The sequence below is a fragment of the Kogia breviceps genome, chromosome 4 (genome assembly GCF_026419965.1).
Source record: "Kogia breviceps isolate mKogBre1 chromosome 4, mKogBre1 haplotype 1, whole genome shotgun sequence".
NCBI lineage: Eukaryota > Metazoa > Chordata > Mammalia > Artiodactyla > Physeteridae > Kogia > Kogia breviceps.
The window spans coordinates 105,146,263-105,158,406 of record NC_081313.1 but is presented as its reverse complement, the minus strand read 5'-3'; the positions used below and the strand labels follow the sequence as shown (position 1 = coordinate 105,158,406).

General features: G+C 37.0%; 1 protein-coding gene across 5 annotated transcripts in view; it reads right to left on the bottom strand.

The window, feature by feature from the left end:
• The window catches only part of MEGF10 (multiple EGF like domains 10), a 376,760-nt gene that overhangs the window by 256,775 nt on the left and 107,841 nt on the right, over positions 1-12,144 (bottom strand). For all 5 annotated transcript variants that reach the window (XM_067031512.1, XM_067031510.1, XM_067031511.1 and 2 more), the window contains exon 4: positions 6,961-7,092. The gene's annotated coding sequence lies outside the window, so the exon portion shown is untranslated. The remainder of the gene's footprint in view (positions 1-6,960; positions 7,093-12,144) is intronic.

Below are 12,144 nucleotides of genomic sequence, written 5' to 3'. Positions count from 1 at the left end.
GACAACAGCGAGAGGACTACACCACAGCTGGAGGAGGGAGGGTGGAAGCAGGACAGCGCTCACTGAGAAGGAAAGAATGGAGGGACTGGCACAGAATCCTTAGGTGCTCCCAGATGCTCAAGTACAGTAGGACATCGGTATTTTCTAGAGCATCTCACACTCAAGCAGGTCTACAATAACAATTGATACAGCCTAGACTTGAAGCAAACTTTAGTCTTGACGTACATAGAGCCAGAGAAACTGCAGTATGGGCCCATTCCAGAACAGAGAGCCAGGGACATTGAAAAGCATGGACTGTTGATGAGGAAAAGGGGAGCTCAGCAGAAGAGATATGTTAACAGAAAAAACTCCCTGAGCCATTCATACAGAGGAGAGAGAACTGGAAAATGAGATCAAATTCCACTTGTGATAGCTTACAGTTTGTTGTCTATATTAATGCCAAAACTGATATATCAGTTTTAATTCCAGGGCTTTGGTTTCAATTATTCTAAAAAAATCATTTTATTATCTTTATAAAGTCCTAAGTTAAAAAGATCCTCAAAATTATCATACAGATAACTGGACCAAATAAACCCAAGCTGATATTAGGGTTCTGATACCCAGCTTGATTAAACAGAAACACCTAGAAGACACTGCCTCAACTTGATTTTCTTCTCAGTGTAACACATTATACAGCTATCCCTCCAAGGCTGTGGAAAGGTAACAGGTTAGCAAGCAACATGGAAAAATCACTCTTTCTGTGACTAGGATATTTTGAATTGAAAAAGATGGCATAATATACCATACTACAGCATACATAGTAAGAATCCTCGATTTGAATGGAGTGAAACCAATAGTTGAAATTGAGGAAGCATTTAGGTTAAAAACAAATGGATGATCATTTATAAATAAAGCTTTAGTTAACATTTATTCTTAAATAAAATATTATAAATTTTACTTTCATTGTTACTTAACATCACAGAATTCTTTGGGGGTGCACCAACTATGAGGAACTAACCACAGCAGTGAATAATTTATGTGGAATATGGAGCCACAGATAAAAGAGAAGAGCAGTTGACTGGTTTTTTTTTTTTTCCAAGAAACTGCTAATGTTACATTACATTTTATTGAACCAGCCTCAAAAAATAACAGAAGCTGAACATTATTATTGTCATTATTACCTTTCCTTTCCAAGTGCCATATCTTGTTCTCTCTTGAGCTGATACATTCTGATTACTTTTGCTTACTTTAGAGATTTTCTTTTTCTAGTAAAAAATGCTTGACTAGAACCTCTCATATTCGAATTTCTTCAAGTTATAACCACTTGCTATCAAATTTAAGTAATCTCCCTTACTTACTGGAATCCATTTGTTCATTTCCAACCTACACCTTCCATTTAATATATGGATCTGTTCTTTGGTGCCCTTTCTCTCTAACTACAAAGGACAAATGTGTCTTTCATTATTCACAGTCATAGCTACAGCCCCACATCATCCAAGGAATCAGGACAGCTGACACAACGTCTGTGCAAATATGACTATGGCAGGACTGTGTGTGACTGAAAGACTCTGTGGGTCCAATTCACCTTGGATTAAGCAAAGGAACTGACTTCCAGGACCTTGAAAACAGCTGTGATGGAGCAAACAAGCTATTTAGCAAGGGTCACAGATGTGTGGCCTGGTTTTGGCTATTTGCCTCTTTTCATTTTCAGAAAATCTTCAGTGGCCAACACTGCTCTGAGTTTCTTATCAGGCTCATCATTGTGGAAACTGTATTATTCACCCTGGTACAGGAATCTAACGATTTACCAAGTGCTTCTGTTTGCTTTGTTTTATGGCTTGGGGATTTTTTTTTTTTTTTTTAGCATTTTTGTTTTGGGCTATGTTCAGGGAAACTAAAGTCAGAGTTCCTTATGTCCACCTTTAAAGCTGTTACACTTTTCTTCCCTATCTTTGATAAAATGTCCTATTCTGCATAAAAGAAATATGCAAAGTGGATTCAAATTTAGCTTTGTGAGGTATAGAAACTCTCTTGGTTCAACGGGGCAACTTGGGATGGAACTTTGGACAAAGAAAAATAAAAGCAGGTCTAGTCCCTCCCACTTTGTGCTCCCCAACCTTTCAACCACTAAAAATTAAAAAAAAAAAAAAATTAAATCACAGGGGTCTTGTTTTGCTATAAGAAAAATACCATGAACTGGGTGGCTTAAACAAGAAATATTTATTTCTCACATTTCTGGAACCTGGGAAGTCCAAGATCAAGGTGCCTACAGATTTGGCATCTGGCAAGAACCTGCTTTCCTGGTTCATAGACAGTAGTCTTTTCACCGTGTCCTCACATGGAGGAAGGGACAAGAGCTCTCTGGGGCCTCTTTTATAAGGTCACTAGTCTCATTCATGAGGGCTCCACCCTCATGACCTAATCACCTCCCCAAAGCCCACCTCCTAATACCATCACATTGGGATTAGGATTTTAACATATGAATTTAGGGGGTGGGTGGGGAGACACAAATATTCAGTCCATACAGCAGGTAACCAGAGTTGTTAGTGTCAAGAGAAACCAAAAGATAGCATCAGTAAAATATAATTTGTGTAACCAGTACATCTTACTTCACAGGTTATTTGTTGAATAACAGCCAATCTTGCCTCAGGAGGGTCCCTGATAATGCACTGGAGTCCCCAATGTCCATATTAGCAGGAAATTAGTTTATCTCGGATCCCCTCATCCCTTCCATACATGTAGAAATTCCAGGATTCCAAGATGCTAAAAAGTCTAAGGAGGGAATCCTGTTTGTTTCTATCCTACTACTTTGCTACTTTGGAGCCAAACGCACTCCATTATGGCTGACGAATTTCACCACCGCTACCAAAGCTGGTTGGCTTGGAGTGAGCAGGCACAGGGAAGGCAGATGAAGCTGCAGCTGAAGCCTGGACAGCCTGGAGTGGCTTCCTCTGCCCGATGCTGCTGTTTCTGAAGGTGTTTAAATAGAATAGAAGGTGATCAGCTAAGGCTGGCCTCTGCAGTGCACTGCCTGCCCAGCCTCTAGTGGTTCTTCTAGGTTCCCTGAAGGGGGACCCCAATCCCACAGTGCTAGGCTCGGCCAAGAAGCTCCACAACAACCTTCCTGGACTTTCAACTGCAGCTCTTAAGATTTCACTACCCCTCCTTTTCCAAGGTCAGGAGTCCCATCCTGGATGCTGGTTTCAGGAACCTCAAAGACCTTCCATTCATGGAGCCACCCCCTAGAAATAGAAGCTCCTTCTATTTCAGGCCCCAGCTCAGATTCAGATTCTACCACCAAATGAATAAAAAGACAGGAAAATCTCCCCAATAGTTGTTATTATGTGATCTCTAACATCTATATCCTAAAGTCTGTTTAGATACAAGGCAGTCATCTTCTTTTATCTGTAATGTTTTCTTGAAAAAGTGAATAACAGCCAAATGTGAGAATTTTGAAAAACTTCCTGGGATCCACTTCACATGGGCTAAAAATGCATTTAACTATATATTCATATATACTACTAGAACAAGTGGCTGCTTCCTATCACAAGGAAATGGGGGCACCAAGTCAGGAAATAGTTGTTTTTCATAAAACAACATCTAGAACTATTTAACTTTAAAATATGACCATTTGTAGATTTGATAACATAAAAAGAAAAACTTTAAAAGTAAATACTACTTTAAGATAAACAAAAAAGCTTTGGAGAGAAGTGAATCACATGTAGATTCAGGAAAAAGAGCAACTTCAGACTTCTAAGCAACAACAATAGAAGCCAGAGGTAATGGAGAAATGCTTTCTAGTTTTTGAGGGAAATGATTTCCAAATTAGAATTCTAGTCTCAATCAAACCCTTATATCTTACAGTAGAATAAAGACACCTTTAGGCATACAAGGCATATTAGCCAGGCTAGTTTAATATAGCAGAAGTTATTCTAGCCAGTTGCTATGGTCTGAATATTAGTGTGTCCCCAAAATTTGTATGCTGAAATCCTAATGCCCAGGGTGATGGTATCGGGAGGGTGGTGAATGGCCCTCATGAATGAGATTAATACCTTTTATAAAAGAGACCCAAGAAAGCTCCCTTGCCCCTCCTGCTATGTGAGTACACATCAAGAAGTTGGCAGTCTGCAACCTGGAAGGGGGCCCTCACCAGAACCCGAGCATGCTGCCTCCAGAACTGTGAGAAATAAATTTCTGTTGGTTTTAAGCCACCCAGTCTGTGGTATTCTGTTATAGTGGTCCTAACAGACTGAGATATCAGTTTAAGCCAAAAGGACTAGTTATGAGACAGAGTTCACAGACTGAGGTGGAGGAAATGGACTGTGTTTCCACGAGTGACACCCGAGCACCGTGGCACAGAGCTGCCAGTGAGGGATTCACTGCCTCTCACAGAAACGACCAAGCCAGGAGGCTGCTGGCACTGGTTCCAGGCCCCACCTCTGTCTCTGCCATCACTTCAGAGCCCTGCTGTGCTGCTGCACCCAGATCTGCACCTGTCAAGTGGAAGCCTTAGGCCCTGCCTCTTTCCCAAGTAATCCAATTCTGGATCCAGATTCTGACTCTGGCAAAGATGCAGCTGACAAGTATAATCAAAGCCACATGTCTGCAATCCAACAACTAGAAAATGACCTGAAAAATGTCTTTCTTTAAGTATGCAGAATTTATAATGTGAGAAACTATTAAAACGATGGGAAAGGGGTGTTCAAAAATGTGGGGCAGCCTGAATAATAAATGACCACTGCACACAGACTTGAACTTTTACCTCTTATGGACTCTTTTTTAGGAAGTGACCAGAAAATATTAGTTTCATCACCAAACAAGGGAATGAATCAAGAAAGAGGGAGATACAAAATTAGGAAATAGGAGATCTCATACAGGGAGACGGGCAAAGGAAGTTTCAAGATGATGATAAAGGAAGGTTTAACTAGCACTCTAGTGTGAGCAGGAAGATGGAGCTTGTACAAAAGGGGGGAATGAGGAGGGGAAGAATCAGGTAGATCAGCTGATGTTTTCATCTGAAACTATCCAACAACTCCATCAGAGAATTAGGACAGGTTATAGAGAGCACTGAACTATGGCGGTGGGAATGGGGAGAGACAAGTATTAACCCTAAGAAAATAAAAAGTTATTTAAGGAAGGAAATATAATCTTAGGATGCTGCAGGTCTTAACTGTAAATAGTGTTTGCATGGGCATGATAGTGTAAACACTCAATATTAATAATGAAAGCAGTGACGTAACTATATTAGGGGTTGGAGTAAGAAGGGGAAGAGAACTCGTTGGAAGGGAAAATACATCGGGTACAAGTCCCCATCTTCTACATTAGGAAACCAAAGATAATAGCTAACATTTAAAAATCAAGAAACAGTGATATAGGCATGTTACTTAGAATGTGGAAGTAAACACCAGAAGAAAGGTTTTTTTTTTAATGTCGAAATATGTTGCCTTGAGAGAGCAGAAGTTTGGAGCAGGAAAGGGTGAAGACTGCTGTTTTCATTATAAGCCTGATAGCATTATTTCACTTTTAAAGTCACATATATATGCAAACATACATAAATACATTTACATAGTTATTGACAGATAGATAAATTTTAAAAATTAAACATAGAAAAAAGCATCTCTTGGTGTGTACTTGTAGCTTTTCTGTCCTTAAAACTCATACATCTGCTGTCTCTAATTCTCTCCTTTTTATGGTACACCTGTTCATTCTAGAAACCATTCTCTCATTCTGTCAAAATGACAAACTACACTGGCCACTGTCTGCTTCCTGAAAATCAACCCTAGAGAAACTATAGAAGCTGGAGGGAAACTCGGATTTGAGGAGCTAATGACTAAAAATGAATAAAATACCACCCTATGAGTAGTCCCTGGGGAGTCTGAAGACTCAGAAGTGTTATGTGAGGGCTGCGGAGGGGTGGGGGTATGAGAGAAAGGAGAGAAGGCTTCAGCTGGCCAGGAAAGGCACCTAAGGTGGCTGTGAGAAGAGGTGTGAAAGGAGAGGGTCTCTTCTGTTCTCGCTTCTTGCCACAGGGGACAGTGACAGACCGCCAATCACCGAAGAAACTGGCAGCAACAGTCATGTCTGCAGGGGTCAGGAGGGTACAATAAGAGATGTGCAAAAGCCCAGCAGGAGAAAGGAGGGATGGAAAGGGTGGTGTGTACTGACCAGTTACCTTTGGGTATTCTCAAAACCCCCAGGGCAGGGAGAGTGAATCTATGGAGACTACTTCTAGAGAGTTTAAATGGGAAAGACATACTAGAGAAGTTATTTGTAGATGATGGAAAATTAGAATGATCACCATCAGTTCTATGAGGCTCTCTTCCCTGGCTTTGTTTCACCTACAGGTACATCAACTGAAGGCTGGGTTGTAGCCATTTCCCAGCACAGAATCTTGTGTAGTAACTGATGTTCAAAGAGGAAGAGGAGTTCTTTCAAAGAACTAACCAGGAAGCCATAGAAGGAATACAACTACTATATAAGAAAGACAACAAACTCAACAGTATAAACCATCTAAATTATATAAAATTGTAAGAGGAAATGGACCAGGAAATTAAAATAATGATTATGAATATATTAAGAGGCTAAGGCTGATACCAGCAATGTGAAGCAAGAACAAGAAAACATAAGAAAGGACTAAGTCGAGGAGTAGGTATGAAATATGTAATAGCTAGAGTGAAAAAGGCAATAGATAAGATACATAGCAAGATGGACAAAGGTGAATAAATCACTGAGTTGGAAGATCAGATTGAGAAACTATCCTAGAGGTCATCAGGAAAGGATAAAGAGACAAAAAATACAAAGAAGCTAGGAGATGTAGATGGTGGAAGGGAAAGGGCCAACACCTGTGAGCCGTGGCTTTGTGCTGTGTCAGCTTAGCTAGGCTGAACTCCCTTTCCCCAAATCCCCTTTCTTTTATGTTTCCAGTTAGGGTGGGCCATAAGCAAGATCCCTGGGAAAGGTTCTAAAGGTGATTTCACTTACCTGCCACCTCACCTCACTGGTGTGAAGAAGCAGTGGAGCCTCCAAATGCTCCACCTTCCATAGATCCCCTTAAGGTTCTCTGATTCCTGGACCAGGTGTGTGTTTGGCCATGGTGATAAAGGCTCCCGATTTCTGCAAGAAACACATATATTCAAGGTTAGAGGTAACAAGAACTAATATGAGTTTTAGTCTGTCCACAGGTTCCAGCTTGTGCTTCTATAAAGGTTCCAACTTGTCCTGCTCACCCCTGCCTGACTTCCATCTTCCCTTCCCAACTACCTGTTCTGTAGTTTTAAAGCTTCAGCATTGGAATTGAAATGAATACACACACACACACACACACACACACACACACACACACATATATATATATGTGTGTATATGTATATTTTTAAAAGTTATTACATTTGAAAGAATTGGGCTGGATATAAAATTATAGGTTCAAATTTATTTTCTTTTAATATTTAAAAAGTATTTTTCCCATTTGTCATCTTGCACCCACTGTTCAATTTGATTCTTATTCTAGTTGATGATCTCTTCTTTATTTCTGGAAGTTTTAAAAATTATTTCCTTGGATATACAGACATTGATAAATTTAAGAAAGTAATAGGATGAATAAACTTGAGTAAGGGTCTTAAGCAGCTACACTTGAACAAAAATAGAATAATTTTTTGAGCCAGCAGAAAATGCAATAAATTGAAATATAAGATATGGTGGGAGAAATAATTTCTAATATAAAAGAAATTACAATAAATGTAAGTGGATTTAACTCACAAATAAAAAGAAAAATACTTTCTGAGGGTATTAAGAAATAAAAACAAAATCCAAACATATGTTGTGTATGAGAAAAATTCTGAAAACCAAAAGACACAAAAAGGTTGAAAATGAAAGAGTCAAGACAGGAAGAAAAAAAAAAACCCCAAAACCATGAAAGAAGGCTGGAATAGCAATCATAATAGTGAATTAAAAAAAAAAAAAATTAAGGTAAAAGGTAAACAAAAAATAGAGTGAGAAGAGATAACCATCACAAACATGTATGCACCTAATAATAGGTCATAATAACTGACCTATTATGCATAGGTCTCCATATTAAGCATATGGAGACAAACATATAAATAGTTGGAGCTTTTAAAACCAAACTATCAAAAATGTATTAAGAAAACAAAAATTAAGCAGACCCTTATCTAAACAGTATAATTAGTGGGTTTATCCTATTAATTACATTGTTCAGATCTTTGATATGAATGTTCAGTGGTATGCTATGTATAATATATATGCTTTGATACATACGCTATAGTAGTTCATGCAACAAATAGCAAATACACATTTTTAGAAGCATACACATGTTTAAACTAACACATTAGGCCTACAGGAAGTCTCAATAAACTTGCCAGGAACAACATTATGCAGATGAATTAATATTATAAATTAGTAACAGAAAAGGTTTTTTTAAATGTCCTATATTTTGAAAATACCATATTACTAAATAACTCATAGGTCAAAAATTAAATTATAATCAAAATGAGAGACTATCTAGAATTGAATGAACATGAAGACACAAAATGTGTGGGACATACCTAAAGCAGTGTTTGAAGGAGCATTTACACCTTTAAATATGCTTATCAGGAAACAATAAAAGTTGAAAAGAGGGATTTCCCCATTGGTCCAGTTGGGGGACTTCACTCCCAAAGCAGGGGGCTGGGTTCGATCCCTGGGGGGAACTAGATCTCACATGCATGCCGCAACTAAGAAGTCCGCAACCCTGCACACCTCAACTAAGACCCAGCACAGCCAATATTTAAATAAATAAATAAATAAATATTTAAAAAGAAAAGAAATATGCTAAACATCCAACTCAGGAAGTTATAGGAAAGAACATCAAAGCAAACCCAAAGAAGAAAAAGGATATAATAAGGAAAAGAAACAATATAATGATTTTTTTTTAGCAGAGGAAATTAATAAAAGTAAAGTTCTACTTTGAAAAAATTACCAAGATAAACCTATGATAAAACTGATCAAGAGAAAAAAGACACAACGAAAGTAAATAAAACACAGGTCAAAATGAAGATGGGGAAATAACTGCAGATTTAAAAAACAAACAGATAAAATGGATAAATTCCTAGAAAACATAGGACATCAAACTGGTACAAGAATAAAAAAAGAATTTGAAATAGACCAACAAGGATCAAAGAAATTTAATTGGTAGTTAAAACTCCATCCCAAATTGCTCTAGGCCTGGATGCTTTTAAAATAGACTCTATCAAACTGTTAAAAACACAATTCCTATGTTACATAAGTCATTCCAGAAAATGCAAAAAGAAAGAATAATTCTCAGTTCATTTTCTGAAGCTAATCTATCTCATTTCCCTTAATACCTCTGGCTTTCAAGCCATAGTCTGGAAAGTTTTCCCTACTCCCATGTTATAGAGGAATTCATCCATGTCTTGCCTTGTACTTGCATGGTTTCATCTTATTTTTATGTTTGTGTTTCTGATCCATTTGGAATTTATTCTGGTATATACTGTAAATAATGAATCCAATTTTCTCTATTCCCACAGGGCTACATACAGTGGTGTGCTGTAGCTGGCTCATGCCAGCTCACAAGAGCTGACTGTTAAATTTTCAGGAATTTTGTGAGCTGATTGCTAAACACAGCCATTATTACAAAATAAATTATATAAACATACAATGAAATAAATCATGTTCAAAGCAAAGTTAATAAATATTCAAAACTCATCACTTCCTGATTATTTTAATATATTTTACTATTATCAAGGTTCTTGGGGTTATTTTTGTCTGTTGTGTCTATATGGTGGTAAGACTCTAGAATGGCATGCTGCTGTACATCTCTCCTCAACTCAGTATTAAAAATCATATTGCTAGCATGAAATTGACTATGGTGGTAGTATTCACATCATGAAAGTTGGCAGTGCCAAAATCGGGGCTTAAGTTATTGTTTTGTTGACTGTATACTATAGACATCACTATGGCCAGTAGGCCAAATCCAACCTGCCACTTGTTTTTGTAAATAAAACTTACTGGACCACAACCACACCCATGTTTTGACCTATTATCTGTGGATGTTTTTGTGCTATACTGGCAGAGGTGAATAGTTGCAACAGATACTAAATGGCCCCAAAAGTCTAAAGTATTTCCCATGTGACCCTTAGAAAAATTTGCTGACCTCTGGCCTAGACTTAAGACAATGATGGAGAAAACGTCAACAATGTAGTTTCATTTTAAAAGTGCATTTGTCTGTAGCTGTTCCACTGTGAATAGCACAAAAGATTGAGAAATAATCTTCCAGTAGTTGGAACCTATTATCCAATTCAGCAAAGAAGTCACTCATGTCCTTCACAAATAAGTCAAGATTCAACATTGTCATTTCACTTTCAGCTTACTCATTAATGTAAATGAAAATATCAACCTACATTTGCATGAAAGCTACACTCATCAATTACAACCATAGGTTGGTTATGGATAAGAATTTGGCAAAAATCAAAGAAAGCGTTCTGTGAGAATCAATTAATTATATGGTGTTGACAATAGAGAATACTGTATATTTTATTACTATTCATAAATTATTAATATCCTTTATATCAGTAAAATTAATAGTATACATATATACATACATATATATGCATATATATATATATTGATATATACACACAAACATGTGTATATGTGTATGTATTAAACATTTATCAGCACAACACTAGCTACACAGCATCTCAATTTCACTTATTAAACAGTTTATGTCTCTAGTTTAAAGTGAACACAATGAAACCATTATCTGTGATTTCAGTCCAGAACCACAAAGCAAGAAACAATGTTTTAATAGTTTGGTCAGCTGAGTTCCATTGACAAATACTATGCTGAATTTTCTTAAGTGTGCTAATCTTTCTGTAAGTAAACCACAATCTTCTATTATTAAATGTATTTATTTTTTAAAATGTATCTTGTCCTTACTGATTTGAGATGCTCCCTTTATTATATACAAAATTTCCATATGCATATTATTCTATTTCTCATTACTCTCTTGTCCCGCTTGTCTGTCTGTCTGTCTATTAATGTGTCAATACCAAACTGTCTTAATTATAAAGGGTTTGTGGTTTGCTGTAATGTAACGGCAAACCCTCCCATTCTCTCACCCAATTGCCGTTCTCTTTCAGGATGTTTTAACCATTTTTTCTTGTTTGTTCTTTCAGACAAGTTTTATAATCATATTGTGTTGCTACACGGGGAAAAATCTGATGATAACATTATTGGGCATTTCATAAATTTATAAATAAAAATAGAGAAAACATTTTTTAATGATGTTGAGTTTTTCTATCCAAGAACGAGGCACATTTTTCCATTTGTTGAAGTCAACTTTTATAACTTTCAGGTTTATTTTCCTCATGTAGGTTCTGGATACCTCTAATTAAGTTTTACCTTGGCACTTTTTTTTTTTTTTAATCATAAGAGGATCTTCTCCTCCATTACATTTTGTAATTGGTTTTTGTTTCTATTATGAATGTTATTGATTTTGAATGTTAATTTTATAAGCTGCTACATTACTAAATTATTTTACTTGAGGTCATTTTTAATTAATTCTTTTGGATTTTCCACATATCTAATCATGCCATCTGAAAACAGAGTTCTAGCTCTTCATGTCCAACTATTATATCCTCCAATTATTTTCTCTTGTCTAATTAAAATAGGTAACATCTTCAAAATAATGTTATATAGGAGTTGTATGATTCCTCTCTAGTACCTGACTTTAGTGGGAAAGCCTTAGTGTCTCTTCATTAAGTAACATGCAATATTGGGAGCTGAATTATATATGTTTTACCAAGTTGAGAAAGCATAGTAGGGTGAATAATGGCCCCTAAAGATACAAGATGCTATTCCTTAGAACTTGTACATGTTACCTTATCTTAAAAAAAATTGCATATATGAATAAATTAAGGATTTTGAGATGAAGAGATTATGTCAGATTATACGTGTGGGCCCTAAATGCAATCACATGTATCCTTATAAGAGGGAGACGGGGGGAGATTTGATATATATAAGAGAGAAAGCAATGTAACCATGGTGGCAGAGATTGGAGTGATGTGGCCACAAGCCAAGGAATGATGGCAGCCATCAGAAGGTGGAAGAGGCAATAAACAGATTTTCCCCTAGAGTTTCCAGAGGGGGTGT